At 44.1% G+C, this 17,283-nt stretch overlaps 1 protein-coding gene across 11 annotated transcripts in view; it reads right to left on the reverse strand.

The window, feature by feature from the left end:
- TMCC3 (transmembrane and coiled-coil domain family 3) overlaps positions 1 to 17,283 on the reverse strand; it is a 295,072-nt gene that overhangs the window by 171,183 nt on the left and 106,606 nt on the right. For 3 of the 11 annotated variants that reach the window (XM_070788965.1, XM_070788959.1, XM_070788957.1), the window contains exon 2: positions 15,435 to 15,551. The exons of 3 other annotated variants lie outside the window; for them this stretch is intronic. The gene's annotated coding sequence lies outside the window, so the exon portion shown is untranslated. Of the gene's footprint in view, positions 1 to 1,748; positions 15,552 to 17,283 lie in introns of all 11 variants that reach the window. 5 more of the 11 variants (XM_070788956.1, XM_070788955.1, XM_070788953.1 and 2 more) reach the window with 2 other exon arrangements.

The raw sequence follows: 17,283 nt of genomic DNA on the forward strand, positions 1-17,283 counted from the left end.
CCATTGCCTTCTCTGACAGTGCTCTAGGGAAAGCCTATTTATCTGAGCCTCAGTTTCCTCATCTGTGAAAAGGGATCATACCTTCATCTACCAAGGAGGGATTCAGTGCAGAGATTAAATAAAATGAGAACTAATAGCAGCAACAATTCACTGAGTGCATACAATGAGTCAGGCACTGTTCTGTGGAAATTACTGCAATGCACTTTACAAATACCAACTGTAATAACAACTTTATTGTTGGCCTTTACTGGCAATTCACAGTGTTTCAATAAGTTTAGAGGATATGGACAGGTTTCTTCCACTTTATTCTTAAAATCCCATACTGTTTGAGTACCAAAGGTCTTACCTCCCAAATGCCACTTTTGAGTCCATAAGGATCTTCTTCCCGCCCGTCCTCTCTTCAAGGGATGAGGGGAGAAACTGAACCAGAAGGAAGAGGACAGGGAGCTAATATATATTAATTGAGGCACCAAACTTCCATAGCCAGAAACTTAGCCAAATGTTGGGTGTACAAGGATAATAAATAGGAGTAATGTTAAAATGTATCATTATGCTTTTTTCCACCTTTTGTATTTGAGGGCTGATGGACTGGCAGCGGCAGGGATTTGGAGGCTAGTGGTGACCAGCGCTACAGCCACTGCTGGTTGCTCCCAACAAGCCACCCTGAGAAGTCAGGTGACACCCGAGGCATTTCAGCCACTTCCCTCCAGGGAACAGTCCCAGCTGGGCACAAACAGGTACTCAAGGACTCAGCATGTGGGCCGCTCATTCCGGCCACCGGCCACTACCAGCCACACAAACCACGCTTCCTGCTCTTCTCAGGGGCCTTTTTAAGGAGGAGCTGGAGTGCGGACAGGGCTCTGAACGACAGAGACCTCCAGACAAAACCAAATTACCTAGACAGCCGATTTGAGTCGTTGGAGGAGACGAAGCTATTGGATTAGAATAAGATTTGGTTTTCCTCCGCTACCCAAGGAGTTCAAATGAAGCCTGAGTTCACTCTAGAAAAATAAGTTACACTTTCTTTGCAAATACAAGTGGTAAGAGTAAATCCAATATTAATATCCTGCAGCCCTCAGCCATGGTCTGGGAAAGGTTGTAATTATTTCCTCTGCCTGGAAAGCTTTCCCTCACCTTTTTGCACTCCTCTTCCTAGTTAATAGCTTTTTCAGATGCTTGCTTGGAACAACTTCCTGATGGAAACTTCCCTGGAACAACCCCCCCACCCCCAATCCACATCCCCAAAGCCAGGTCAGTGCTCCCCCCTCCCCCACGGCCATGCTCCCAAGCCTGGCCTCATCAAGGCAGGGACCTCTGTGTTGTAAGTGCTTGTTTTTTTTTGCCTCTGCAGTCTGTGTAAACTTTTCAAGTCAAGGACTGTGTCTTGTTCACCACTACATTCCTGGTGCCTAACACAGCGTCTGACAATACATATGTTCAATACTGATTGACAAGTGACTCACTGATGACCATGCAAGGAATACATACTCCTTAGGTGTCAACAATTTGAATGTGGAAAGACAGCTGTCTGCCAGGGAACGCCAAGCTCAATACAGAAGGGAGAAGAAGAACCTGGGACGTGGCTGGTTAGAAAAGACCCGCTCATTTTGAAAAGGGTCCAGAACTAAAATTATGTTTTTGTTTTGTTTTATTTTTAGTGTAACGCCACATACATGCCACACCCAGCACCTGGCCAAGCTCCGCCCCTAACTGGATATGGGACTTGGCCCCAGCTCCTCATCACTTACTCAAGTTTCACTTTCATGTAATCCCATCATCAGAGCTTCAGGGTTCTTAAGGGATGACAGAGACTTGAAGAGTCTTCTTTTAATTCTGTATTATACTGAAAATATAAAACAATAAAACGAATCATGCAGGAGTGGAATTTTGGAGTATTTCTTTCCGGTTTTCTACAATGCACATGATTATCCTTTTTGTGTTATATATTCTAACGAGGTCCATGCCCATGGACAGCTGCCACCTCTGGGCACCTCTGCTTCCCCTGCTTCTTCAGCTCCCATTCACTCTAGAGTCCAGTGAGGGCCGTGGCATCTGCGCTGGCTGTCCCCAGGGGCATCAGAGTGTGTACTGTCACTAGGGCTTTTCACATTTGTTTCCAGTATTTGGTGACCATTCTTTTAAGTGCTACTTAAACTTGTTTTTTTCTTTTTTTGAAAAACAAACAAGGGACTTTCCCTGATGGTCCAGTGGTTAAGAATCTGCCTTCCAATGCAGAGCATGGGGGTTCAATCCCTGGTCGGGGAGCAAAGATCCCACGTCATAGGGCACCTAAGCCTGCACAATCCAACTACTGAAGCTCGTAAGCTCTAGAGTCCGTGCTCCACAACAAGAAGAGCCTGCGCACCACAGCTAGAGAGAAGCCCTGCAAGCTGCACCTAGAGAAAGCCTGCATGCCACGACAAAGACCCAGTGCAGCTAAACAAGCAAACAAAGCATAAGCAAGGTGAAGGGAACAGTATAAAGAACCCATATGCCCCTCACCCTTATTTCATATTCTCCCCCACACTGTACGTGTATTGGGAGCACTTTAAAGCAGACACCATGTACCAAATCTTCAACACCATTTTTAACTGTCCCTGTGCCCTGAAGCTGCCTTTGGGAGGCTCAGAACCTCAGAAATGCACAGAATGTATAAAGAGTACCAGTAGGTAAAGGCTGCTTATGGATGTACACGCTCACAGCATCACGCTGATTTTTTTCTCCCTGACCTGCACGAGAGGGAAACCTTCCAAGTAACTGCTTAAAAGCAAACTCTGCAAATGCCTTTGATCCCTGTGAAAACCTTAGAAGGAACCAGGCAATTTTCCAAAAGCACCAGACTTCACACAGTAACACGCCAGGTCAAATGGACATTTCTGCCTGATACCCAGTTATTTCAATTGTCACCTCTCCAGTTACTTAGTCTCCCTGCTTCATTCTGCCTGGATAGTGGAAAGGGCCACCTGGTTCACTGACTGCCGCTGCCTTTTCTTTTTCCTCACATAAAGAAGAGGGGACTAGTAATTACAGGTGTCATGAGAGCAAGTGATCTTGTCTAGACACAGAGAAAGGGGGCTCAGGGGCCTGGGGGCTGAGCTGTCTGAATACTGACCCACCCAGGGACAGACACACAGACATAACTGGGACTTGCTCAAGCACACAAAAGCACAAAATGAACAAATGAATCAATCAGTCAAAGCTAAAGAGGCTAGAGGCCCAGTGGAATGAATGCTGGAGCCTGGATCCCCCAGGCCAAGTACTGGGAGCTGCTGCTGCTAAGTCACTTCAGTCGTGTCCGACTCTGTGCGACCCCATAGATGGCAGCCCACCAGGCTGCCCCATCCCTGGGATTCTCCAGGCAAGAACACTGGAGTGGGTTGCCATTTCCTTCTCCACAAACAACTAAAATAAAACCTAAGAGATAACACAGTGAGTTTCAAACATACACCATCGCAGGACTTCCCTGATGGTCCAGGACTTCCCTGATGGTCTGGTCCCTGATTGGGGAACTGGGATCCCACACGCTGCGTGGCATGGCCAAAAAATAAACCCCAAAATATCAACTCAACAAAAGAGTTACTCTCTTTCTTCAACTTAACTTCTAAGTCTTGGTCCTTGGAAGAGTCACTTCTACACAACTAAAATCACGGCATACGGGTACTTTTATACGTGCTCCTCCTCACCTAATATACCAAACACACCCCCACGTTGCCTGTCTTCCTCAGAATTGTTTTACATAGCTGCACGGTCTGTAGGTATGCCTATAAGCCCAAATGTAATTCTCTGCTCTATTCCTTCCCTCTTTCTTCAGTCACTCATCTTTTGGAAGTGAAGTGAAAATTGCTCTGTTGTGTCCGACTCTTTGCGACCCCATGGACTATACAGTCCATGGAATTCTCCAGGCCAGAACACTGGAGTGGGTAGCTATTTCCTTCTCCAGGGGATCTTCCCAACCCAGGGATCGAATCCACGTCTCCCGTATTGCAGGCAGATTCTTCACCAGCTGAGTCACAAGGCAGGGGGTGCAAAAACTGCTCTTTCGCCTCGTCTCCATCCCCTTCTGCCACAAAGCACCCATCCCCAGAGGCACCCCTGCTTCCAGGAACTAGCTTGTGCTTCTGCCTCTGTAGGCAACACTCTGCAGCCACTCATCACCTGGCCTATTCCTACCTCTGTGTAAGGGCTCAGATTAAAAGTCACTTATTCCAGGAGGCTTCCCTGACCCTCCTGATGACCTTAACTTTCTGGACTTCAAAGGTCAAGGTACTCATCACACTCTGTATTGTAACCATTTGTCTAATAGTCCGTTTGATCACTAGAACTGAGCAGAAGTCATTTTTCTGAGCCCGATTAGCCAAGTGGTCTGGTCTCCCTTCAGCCTCAGTTTCCTCATCTGTGGGAGGGGATAATTACGCAGTCTCTCACACCATTCACAAGGATGTGAAAATCACATGAGGCAGTATTGCAAAGATTCTTGGAACAGCATGAAGGGCTGTAAGAATGTTGATAATCATTACTGATTATACATCTGTACTTAATCCCAAGAGATAAAAAGCAGCCACATAATTTTAACTTTTTGAGGATCACAGATGAATAGTGATCGCCAACATTTACTGAAGGGCTCCCCTGGTGGCTCAGCGGTAAAGAATCCACCTGCCAATGTAGGAGACTTAGATTCAATCCCTGGGTTGGGAAGATCCCCTGAAGAGGAAATGACAACCCATTCTTGCCTGGGAAATCCCACACACAGAGTCTGATGGGCTACAGTCCATGAGTTGCAAAAGAGTTGGACATGACTCAGAGACTAACCACCACCACCACCACTTACTGACTGCTATGGGCACTGTACCAGGCGGTGTATATACATTTTGTCATTGTCTCCTCATGCAAATGAATGGGGTAAGACCTCTTATTGTTCTCATTTCTCAGAGGCTCAGAAGACTAAATCATTTTCCGGAGGACACACTGTTTTAGAATAGGATGCTAAGAACCCATGTAAGCCTCTCTTCAACAAGTGCCCACATTCGTGTCCATAGAAAACAGTGCCCACAATGTCCATAAGTTCATGGGTTCCCTAAAGCCCATGTTCTGTGGGCTGAGCCCTTGTTCAAGGCAGAGAAATGAATTCTGCAGAAAAGTTCAAAGATTTACACACCTCGCAGTTCTGGGTGGTTATGAGAATAAAACCTGTGTCAGCAAGAATTCGAGAGCCTGGGAACAGGTTATAAATCCTGAGGTCTCACCAGACATTGTTGCCTTGGCAATTTAAGTCATCGGATGACTGAAGACTCTTGGCCCAACAGCCACCTGGCATGAACACTGCACTCTGATAAATCATGTGCCGGGAGAAGCTGATGGTACCAGCTGTCAAACTCCAGCCACTAGCAGCAACAGACACTTCAGGGTATAAATAGTTTCTGAAGACACTCATGGCTTGATGGAGCCCACAAACTGGAAAAGCATTTGCTAAACAGAATGTAAGCGGCCACAAGGAACCAGAGCGGGAGCAGAAACAAGAGTGTGTCGAACCATCTGGCTTTGGCCTCTCCTAATCTCAGAAAAGCTTTAGAAACTGCGAGGCATCACCATGGGTGTAAGAAGTGCATGTGGCTCACACCGAGAAGGGTGAGAGACAGCAGCCTGGCCACCAGGCATGGTGAAACCCATCCCTCTGCAGAAAAATCCCTGGGCCTGTGCCACAAGCCAAAATAAGCAATTAAAACATGAAAGCAATCTCGTGGGCCAGGCTGCATTTTTCAGCATGGCACCGCATGGGCAAAGCCTCAGAGACCACTTGGGAATGGACTGAGATGAGCCAAACTGGTTGCCATGGTGAAGGCTCCCCGAACCAAGGAGCAAAGGCTTACAGAGTATGTGGCTTCAAGAAAAGCAGCCTGCTGAGTAGTGTGAGGTGTGATGGTCCTCACAAAGACAAGGGTGGAGACCGGCTGTTCAGGTTCCCTTGGAGACAGAAAGGGAATGTGGCTGAGGAGCTGGTTGAAGTGGGGTCAGGGGGAGCAGCCTGAGGGAATTCCCCACCCCCGAGACCTGTCACGTGTGGGCACACACACAAAGAAAGGAAACAGACACACACACAAGAAAGGTGCCAAGCAGCCCCCTAAATGTCAGAAAGGCAGAAGCCTTCTTGAAACAAGGTTTGCTTTGCTTTTAACAAAGGGCCTGGGGTTCTCGTGGCGAGAATACTGGAGTGGCTTGCTGTTCCCTCCTCCAGTACACAGCGAGGGACAGGGAAGCCTGGCATGCTGCAGCCCATGGGGTCACAAAGAGTCGGACACAACAAGCGACTGAAGAACTGAACAACAACGCCCTCTATCAGACATTAGGTTGGCGCCCCGTAAGTTCAACTTCTATCAGAGCAAATAGGGAGGAAATTATAGGCCCACACATTTTTACCTTTAATTCTGAGACCCAGAAAGTTCCGAGATATGAAAGCTTTTTTCTAAGTGTGTGTAAATCAATCACTTGGTAACAAAAATCTGACGCCAAGTGACAACGTATTTATAGTCTTCCCTTCTAGCTGTAAGTCATACCACAGATACATCAACATGTCTGATCACAGAGTGTAACCCCAGCCCCACTGGGGGTCTGATGCAATATAAGATGTAATAAGCCAAGAATTTCCTTTAAAATTTCAGATAACTGATTCTGGACATATATTTCCTTTTCTACACATCGGTAAAAATCAAAGAAATGCTGGACCATTTGGGATGGGATGGATACAATCAAAAAGACAGCTGCAAGATCTCATTTAGACTCTTTGAAGGAACGTGGCTTTGAGGCAATTTGCATGTCCTCATAAGGTCCATGGACAAGCCTATCCTTATGTTCCAGCCCTAGTTTAGAGTTTACCTCTGATGATTAACTCTGTGAAAACTCTACCTCTGCACCCAGATAAATCCAAAGCAACACCAGGCTTTTCATGCACACAGCAAAGTTGGGAAGATTTTCTACCACGATGGTAAGGATGGGTAACAAGTCAGCCACTGCCTACTCCTCTCCCAAAAGTGTGTGAGCTGAGGACTTGACTCCTTTCATCTCCAAGGGTCCATGATTTTAGAAGAGGAGTATAAAAAAAGCAAAGTTAAAGATGAGGTATTTTCTCAAGGATTCAAAGAGTATTTTCAATGAACAAAAAGACTCTAAGCTTTTCTATCAAAATGATCTGCTTTTCCTGTTTCACAGCAGAAAGATCATTTTGGGCACCTGGAGACAAGGAAAGAGGATCCAAAAAAAAGGAGTAAAGATGGTTTATTAACAAAAAGACTTGGATTCAAAATCACACACTGCCACTTAAGAGCTGTGTAACCTTGGAAAGTTTACATCCCCGAGGCTGAATATCATCTGGAACCGAGAGGAAACAATACTTCTTTCCTCGTAGGGTTTTTATGAGGATGAAATGACATGGAAAACATTCAATATATGGTAGCTATTATTGTGGTTGCAATTAGATTCTGGAACTTGAACAAGGCCTGGCCTCACTTCTTATTTCACCAGATTGCCTGGTTCAGCAGAGTGTAGGGAATACTGACTTCACAATCACAGAGCCAGTGGCTAATAAACACACATAGCAACAAATCACAGTGGTAAACCAATCTCCCTCCGCTAATAACTGCTTCCCAGGCTTCTGCATTTGCTTTGTTAAAGAACTCAATAGGTCCTGAGGGCTATGAAACCAAATCTTCTAGAAAAGGGTGAGTTACATCAGAATTAAAGATTCTGTTAAGGGCCTAGTACTATGGGAGGAATCCATTCAAAGCCATCCTTATTAAAGAAGGCTAAGCAAAAAAGCAGTCCATCCTAAAGGAAATCAGTCCTGAATATTCATTGGAAGGACTGATACAGAAGCTGAAACTCCAATACTTTGGCCACCTGATGCAAAGAACTGACTCATCTGAAAAGACCCCGATGCTGGGAAAGATTGAAGGCAGGAGGAGAAGGGGACAACAGAGGATGAGATGGTTGGATGGCATCACTGATTCAGTGGACATGATTTTGAGTAAACTCCGGGAGTTGGCGATGGACAGGGAGGCATGGAGTGCTGCAGTCCATGGGGTTGCAAGGAGTCAGACATGACTGAGCGACTGAACTGAACTGAAGCAAAAACACTAAGTAACTTGGCATGTTTTCTGAGGCTTACCTTACACCCTCCCCTCAACCAATCCTTTCAGGTGACAAACTTTTACTGAGATGCACTATGTACCACATTGAGTGCTGGGGCACAAAAATGAAAACATATGGCCCCTTCCCCTCAGAGAGTTCAGGCTTGCAAGTGAGACAGTTGCAAGAATCAGTTAGTATGGTACATGCTATCAGTGCTAATGAGAAACACAGGTTTATAAATGGACTATCTAACACAAACAAACATCTTTTTGTTTCCTTAATGTAAGATATTTCCATAATGTTGGGATTTTATATAGTGCCCATGGTTGACTTTAGAAATTAGGGGAAATAAAAACTTTACAGGAAAAATAAAGAGCTCAATGATGGAATGATATGACCGATTTTCTAACATTCAAATACAGGGGTGAGTGCCAAAATTCAGCAAAGAACCAGAACTTTGATGGGACCCATGAGAAGAAAGGAGGGCACCCCACACCACCTGGAGGTGAAACTGACAAGTCAGGCTTCCCCAAGAAAGCGGTACTTAAGGTGAGACAAGAACTGAGTGACAGTTTGCCAGTGAGAGTGTAAACTGGAGTAAGTGCAGCCCTTTTAGAGAGCAATCCGGGAATATCTGTCAGTATTTAAAATGTGCAGGAACTTCCCTGGTCGTCCAGTGGCTAAGACTCTCTGCTCCCCATGCAGGGGGCCTGGGTTCAACCCCTGGTCAGGGAACTCGATCCCACACGCCACAACAAAGACTGAAGATCCCACGTGCCACAACTGTGAACTGGCACAGCCAAACAAAATAAATATTTTTTTAAAATAAAATGTGTAGACCCCTCCACTCAGATGCTCCTCTTCTACTGAGATGAATGCCAGGAAACATACACAAAGGTCTGTGTAAAAAGATGTTCACTGCATCACTTGGATGCATAAGTGATAAGTATATAATAAGTATATAAAAAGATGACACTGGAAATAACTTGTGTCCACCAAGAGGGGATTCTTTAAATAAAGTGGAAAGTACACCAGAACATAACTATGAAAATACAAAACTTACAAATAGCATATTAAGTTTTAAAAGCCAAGTTACAGAATAGCGTGATCTTATTTTTGTATAAATAATTTTATATATACTTCGTTTGTATATGAATAGGAAAAGTCAGAAAAGACACACAACAAGCCATATTAGGCCTATGAGAGCTGCTAGGGGAGGGAGAGGGGTGAGGAGAGGGAATTTCATTCTCTCACCTTCTCTATATTTACATTTTTATGACAACGTATTTCTTTAGTATTTAAAAAAGTTTTTTTTTAAAGTTTACTAATTGGATAGTTATGAGTACAAAAAAAGCAGAGATTTTAGAGAGTGTGTATTCAGAAACAGGCTTCCCTGGCAGCTCAGCGGTAAAGAATCCGTCTGCCAATGCAGGAGATGCAAGTTCAGTCCCTGGATCAGGAGGCTCCCCTGGAGGAGGGCATGGCAACCCATTCCAGTATTTTTGCCTGGAGAATCCCATGGACAGGAGCCCCGTGGGCTCCTGTAGTCCACGGGGCCTCAAAGAGTTGGACACGACTTAGCACCTGAGCACATGTGCGTGCATTCAGAAACAGATGGTTGCTATTTGAATACAGGAGGCACCTGAGTGCAGGCGACGGGATCCAGGGGAGGCTTCACAGGAGAGACCAAAATGAGGGGTTCTCCTTGGAGAATGGAGGACAGAGAGTACGGAATGAGTAAACAGCACAAGAACAGAAGAACCGAAGAATGCTCTTCAAACGGACGAGAACAGTGCAGAGAAAAGTGGACCAGGGATTTTCAAGAGTGAAAAGCAGGAAACATCTGAAGAGCAGAGGTATCAACACATCTTTTTATTTTTTAATTTTTTTAACACATCTTTTTAAAGGAGGGTATCTACTAAACAGATTAAAAACTAAATTTTCACTAAATCCCAACTACAACTTTGTTTGCTAAGAGGGAAAGTAGAGGGAGAGAGAAAGTTGTTTTAAATAAAAGAACAATTTAAATTAAAATGCCAATTTATTCACAAATTGTTCCATTACAAATACCAGTGACACAACGGAAAGGGCTTTGAAAGCAAACCTGTAGTTCGTCCAAGATGAGTTTCAGACCAAACCCCAGCCTCTCCCTCTTTCTCCCTGGTGGAGACTCACTTATCCCATTCGTTTTTGGGAGCCCAATCCTTCTCTCAGAAAGATCTAAGGTAAGTGGTTTATACTTCAGTGTGAACTTATAGTCATTCTTACCTTTCAACATATTTTAATTTTAGGTCCTAACTTCCCTGGTGGCTCAGATGGTAAAGAATCTGCCTGAAATGCAGTAGACCCGAGTTCAATCCCTGGGTCAGGAAGATCCCAGGAAGGAAATGGCAATCCACTCCAGTATTCTTGCCTGGAGAATTCCATGGACAAAGGAGTATGGCGGGCTACAGTCCATGGGGTCGCAAAGACTCAAACACAACTGAGCAACTAACACTTTCACTAAATACAAATCCTTAATTTAGAGATCCAATGTTTTTTAAAGCAATTGTGAACATCAGGCAACAGGTGAAGATGGAGGGAGAAAGTTCCTCATGGCCATGGGTGGAGTCACCTACACTTGGAAGCTAGTCTTCTTTTCATGTCTAAACCACATGGAAACAGCCCTCTCAGAACTGTGAGCTTGGTCCAGGATCCATAGGTTGGATTCTAAAACACTGATGGAGTAGAGGTGGGGATATTAGTCCCTTGTAGCTCATTTCCTTAAAACACATCAGCAAATGAACTGAAGCTATAGCCACTTTCTGGTTAATTTAATCAACTGGAGACAAGAAAACTAGTGAATTCTGCTGAGAAAGTATCCCTCTGGGGGTTAAATGGTCTCTTGGGCTGTCCACATCCATCAAATTAATTCAATAATCCTAAGCTCTCATTTCACATTGTGTTATATGAATATTACTCTGCAGGTTCAATGTTGATGACCTAATAAGCATCTCACCAGCATTTGTGAATAGCTTGGCAGCTAAAAGGTCTCTTCCTCCCTTCCTAAAGCAGGGTCTAAAACAATGCCCACGGGATCCTGGGGGAAGTACCACAACTACCACAGTTGAAACCCTGCCCCACTTTTAAACAGGGGCTTCAATTACGAAAAGGTGATGGTTTAAAACGCTTTAAGTTGACTGTATGTTTCCCAATCCAAAAAATAAGTAATTTTAAGGCATCTGGCAATTGATAGGGAGAGTAAATATATGAGGGTTAATCATCCTACACTGCCCATATTTGGAACAATAATAAAAGGGAAAATGAAATAGCAAACATTTTTTAAAGTCTTGCTAACAAGACTAACGAGTAACCATTTCTGACCTATCAGATGGGCAAATTTTTTAAAAACATTCTTCCAATGTGGGAGAGTATTTAAGAAAGCTGGTGCTGGGCTGTCCTGGTGGCTGAGTGGTAAAGAATCTGCCTGCCAGTGCAGGAGACACAGGTTTGATCCCTGATTCGGGAAGACTCCACACGCCTAGGAGCAACTAAGACTGAGCACCACAACTACTGAGCCTGTGCCCTAGAGTCTCTGCTCTGCAACGAGAGATGCGACCGCAGTGAGAAGCCGGAGCACTGCAGGTGAACTGCAGCCCCCGCAGAACAAAGACCCAGCACTGCCAAAAATAAATATACATACAATTATTTAAAAAAGAAAGCTGGGCCCGGTGAGAGTATACTTCCTTTCAAAGAATAACTTGAAATTTTGTTCAAAACATCTTTTAATGTGCATATGCTATGATTCAGCTATTTCATTTCTAGGGACATATTCTAATAAAATAAACAAGTATACAAAGAAAGATGGACAAAGATAATCTTTGTAGTGATAACCTGTAATAGTAAAAAGTTGTAAAAATCACAAATTTCCATTAGTAGTGAGCTGTAACTTACGTTATAAAATGGAATACTACACAGTCATTAGCACTGATAATGCAGAGGCATATTGATTCATAAGTAGATTCATAACATGCTAGTAATGACAGAGGCAGGTTATAACACCATATATAGCATGAAATTTCACTTCTGTTAAGCAATACAGACACACATATACAGAATATAAATTAAGAAGTGTTAAGCAATTTATACACACATACATCCTAAACTATAAATTGAAAAAGTACAATTCTCTTCAAAATATGCTAGCATAAACTGTGATATACAGATGTGTGAGTTTTAATTTATATCCTACAAGTAAGCGCTTATTTAGCATCTTAAAGACTTAATTATATGTTGGGGCTTCCCAGATGGCTCAGTGGTAAAGAATCTGCCTGCCCATGCAGAAGACACGGGTTTGATCCTGGGTCAGGAAGATCCCCTGGAGAAGGAAATGGCAACCCACTCCAGTATTCTTGCCTGGGAAACCCATGGACGGAGGAGCTCAGCAGGCTACAGTCCATGGGGTCGCAAACAGTCAGATATGACCTAGTAATGACCAGAACAACAAATCACATGTTGACATGTCTATTATAAGGCTTCAATTGCTTTTATTCTCTGATTAATATCAGAGCATTTGTTAATAACCATAATGGATATTGGAAATGATTGTTACTGATAAAAAGACACGTGTTGCAAATATATGGCTCAGCCTGAAATGTTATACCAGCAACTCTGCCACGGTCCAGGTGTGAGAATCAGGCGAGCCCAGCTGCCTCTGGCCCTCCAGCTCGTGTGGAGGTGGGTTCTGTGGTGTGAGCAGCCTGTGAGGCCAGCTGAATCCCACAGCTGCGGTGCTACAACTGCTCGCCCCACGTGCTTCCATTCAAGGCGCTCCACTTAGGGTCTGGAAGGCCGGGAGCTGGGGGCTCACCGGCAGTTCCCAGCGTGGCTGTGTGCCCATCTGGTGATGCATGGTTGTCCCTGTAACAGGATTTGGTCCAGAGAACGGTTTTTTATTTACCCTTCTACCTCTTTGGGAAGCTGTGGCAATGGTCTTTGCCACGGGCCTTGCCACGGTCCTCACCTCCAGGGATCTGTAATCATTGGAGGCTACTGATACCTACCAAGCATGACCTTATTAATTGTGAACTACTGAACTGACTTTGGTCACCGTGCAACCAAGGCTGTCGTATGCCGGAAATGCAGCAGTGATTACCTACAAATTGTGGGACACTGAGACTCCTGCCCACCCTTCTCCAAGGTGCTTTCTAATTTTTCCTGTAATGAACAGGCAGTATGTGTTTTCTAAGTAATAAATAAATAAAAGGAAACAAACTGCACAGACTGCACTGTCACCACCTGCTGGCAAATACTTAGAAGGGCCACTCAGGTTAATGCAGACTCATCACCAGTAAGCAGCAGGGCTGAAGCTCTACTCACTGGCTTCAAGTCATTTTCTATTCAGGAGTGTAACATTTGGATTGTTCTGGAGGGGAAAAAAAAAATCACCTATTGTGATGGACAGCATACTTTAAAGTAGGAAGCTCTCTTTAAGCAAGCTGTGTTAAAAGAATTCTGACTTTTCCGAAGAAAAATACAGTTCCATTGACTGTGGTTTAAGTATAAAGAAAATCATACTCTGCTGGATGTAACATTATTAATTTGGTCATCTGTCAAATAGTCCACATGTTCTTAAATGCATCCCTCCCAACTATCAATGTGTAAAGCAAAATACATGTCTACTGGACCCGTCTTCACACAAACATCTATTACCTGATGACTGTAAGCTGAAAAAGGAAATGGCAACCCTCTCCAGTACTCTTGCCTGGAAAATCCCATTAACAGAGGAGCCTGGAGGGCTACAGTTCATGGGGTTGCAAAGAATCAGACATAACTTAGCAATGAAACAACTATTGACTATAAGTTAGGTCTATATTCTATAAGATGTCAATCCACATCACCACTTGACTTTTTCCCATTGCTGATGGCATTCCCATGCTTCCTTCAGCACCATCTATTGCCACAGCTGTTTGGCACTGTCTGAACAGAAGGCGTAAAAACAGCCCTTACTACCACTACCCATGTGCTGTGTGATCATCTGGGAGTTTCCTTCACAAAGCACCATCCCCAAACAAAATGTTCTCCTTTATACCTTCATTCACTCTTTTCTTACCACAGGATGGCATATCTTTACCGTTGCCTGTCCACTCCACGCCATCTTCTTGAGGCCAGTATCAAATATCAGTAAAGCCTTGTTTAATTTATCCCCCAAGAAGTAAATGTTTCTTGCTCTGTGGTCTTGGAATACTGTGTTGGTCTCTTTCTAGCAGTACTTGCTTCATCCTAACTTAGACAATACTGTTGCAAACGTGAGTTGTATGAACCAGCCGACATGCACACTTAGCGCTCATGGAGCACCCCCCGCCACCATGATGTTTGACAGGGGTGCCGTAAGTATCCACTGAGTATTTGCCAAGTTGAAAGTGTGAACCTCTGAATATATGGCTCAGATCTAAATAGCCACTGACTTGGATATGTGTGAGCACACTCTTCACACACATACAAACACACATATACACCACGGATATAACCAGCTCAGGTGGTGAGAGATGATACCAACCACAGTAAGAATGCCACCGAGGTCAGCAGCTTCACATGCAAAGCCAAAACAGTGCCATGGGCTACACCCAGTTTAAATCATTTTAAGGACCTGGTTCTTTGGCTGTTTTTAATCAGGGGGTCGTCAAAATGGACTCAATCAGTAAGGCTATAATCTCTTCAGTCTTAATATCTCTGCTGAATTTCTAACAGGAATATCAGTATCTTAGCCTCAGGGTTCGGGTTCTGTAAGCAAAGCCAATTCCGCACAGCCACAGATGGCAGGAAAAGGCAGCAGTTACAACAGCTCCATGACGGGACAGCCTTTCCCCAGGCTGCTCTCTGGGCAACAGGGCCTCCTGGTGGCACAGGACTCGTGTGTGCGACAGGCCACAGGTGACCGCCTCCCTCTCCCTGCCAACCTCTGCTGTCTTCCGTGCCCGACTCCCATCACCCCAGCTCAGGAAACAGGAAGGCTGCTGCCCTCAGAACATCCATCCTGCCAGTTCACCCCATTCCACCCTGTCCTCTCTCCAATGGAAGAGGATGCTACAAGGACACCCCACCCCACTTCCAACCATCTCTCTCTCCCATTACACCCCTCACACACTACTCATCATTTCTATAAATTATTTACACATCCTATTAATAAATATGTTACTTGGAATCCTTGCTTGAAATGAATGGAAAACAGACAAATCCTTTTAACAGGGAGGATGGGGAGCAAGGGCCCACTGTGAGCGTGACACACACACACACTCAGTGGTTATTCACACAGAGGGCACACAAGACTGTACCTGCAACTGTTAATCCACTCTCCACACTGGAAAGGACTACATCGGTCCTCTAATTTCAGGAGGGCCCAGACTTTCGGATTCCAAGGCAGGTGCAACTCTCTCCCCCACACGATCATCCTACATAATTAAAAGGGAAGGAACAACATGGAGCTGCCAATACTCTATTTTACCAATTTGGGGACTTTTTAAAATCACCATCTCTTTTGGAAAAGGATTCTTTAGTATCACAAAGGAACATGCTACCAGAATGACAATGATTAAATTTAGCTTTATGAAACTGACTTCGTTGCATTTCCTCTGTCATGGACCTGAGCTGGTTTGGGGATAGACTAATAGGAATCAGTGACCTAGATTGTTCCAAAGTTTCAGATCCTCCAAGAACCAAAGTTTTAGATGTTAAAGATATTATATCATTACTGTACATTATTTCAGTACAGTTAATATTTTTGATTAAATAAACTCACATTTTTAGTTTTCTTTTAAAAGAAAACTATAGATCATGTCCATAAAGGAAAAATCAATATCACCTGCCACAAATAAAAGCAACCACAAATGAATGCAATAAAAACAAAACATGTTATTAAATTCCAGCTAGATACTATTGCCTGGTCTCTCTCTGCACTGCCAAGGGAGATTGGCAAGTGTTAGAGCCGTTATTAAAGACTATCATTAAAAAAGCTTTCTCTTTGACAAGATCAGAGGGTTGAAATTAAATTGAAAAGAAATTACTTTCACACAAGGTGATGCAATATTATTTAGTGCTAGATCCAGGCTCCATCTAAAATCATCTCTAGTGGTTCATGTCCTACTCAAGAGGCATACTAATCAAGACACTTTGGTGGCTGAATCTCATTCATTCATTCAACACACTTCCTGAGCACCTACTACGTTCCAAGCAAGGTACACAATAGAATGAACAAAACAAACGTGGTACGTTTCACAAAAAAGCTCACCTTTCAGTGGTGAAACCTACATTAAACAAACGGCGACACAAAGTGTATTTGTGGGGACTTCCCGGCTGGTCCAGTGGTTAAGACTCCATGCTTCCGCTACAGGGGGCATAGGTTTGATCTGTGGTCAGGGAATTAATATCCCACGTGCCACACAGTGCAGTCAAAAAATGAAAAAAAAACTCAAAAAAAGTATATTTGTGCTGTTTTATATAAATATATGTAGATACGTGTAAGATATATCAAAATATGATATGCCTGTGATAAGGTTGTATACACACACACACACACACAAACATGCCTTTATTTGTTAAGTGCTATAAACAAAAAAGGGCTTCCCAGGTGGCACTAGTGGTAAAGAACCCACCTGCCAATGAAGGAGATATAAGACACAAGGGTTCGATCCCTGGGTCGGGAAGATTCCCTGAAGGAAGACACGGCAACCCACTCCAGTATTCTTGCCTGGAGAATCCCATGGACAGAGGAGCCTGGCAAGCTACAGTTCACAGGGTCGCAAAGAGTTGCACAGAACTGAAGCAATTTAGCAGGCATGCATAAAGAGAAAAGAACAAGGTGTCATGGTATAGTTTTATTGGTAAGACTCTAAACAAGGGGTTCAGGAAAACCCTATGTGAATGTAACAATTAGGTTGAGCCTACAGGAAGAGCAAGATTTAGCAGGCTGAAAGTGTCGGGGGAGGGGCGGGGGAGAATGCGTGGGGCATTCTAGGCAGAGGTAACCATAGTGTAGACAAGAGCTTGGCTCCTCTGGGGAACTGGAAAAAAGAAGCGTGGCTGGAATGCAGCAAGTAGAGGAAGAGTTTTCCAGCCTCTGTCGAGTGATCAGAACCTTTCTACCTCTCTCTGCAAAGATCTCTTCCATTCTTACACCACTCCCCA

The sequence above is a fragment of the Bos indicus genome, chromosome 5, assembly GCF_029378745.1.
Source record: "Bos indicus isolate NIAB-ARS_2022 breed Sahiwal x Tharparkar chromosome 5, NIAB-ARS_B.indTharparkar_mat_pri_1.0, whole genome shotgun sequence".
Classification (NCBI taxonomy): domain Eukaryota; kingdom Metazoa; phylum Chordata; class Mammalia; order Artiodactyla; family Bovidae; genus Bos; species Bos indicus.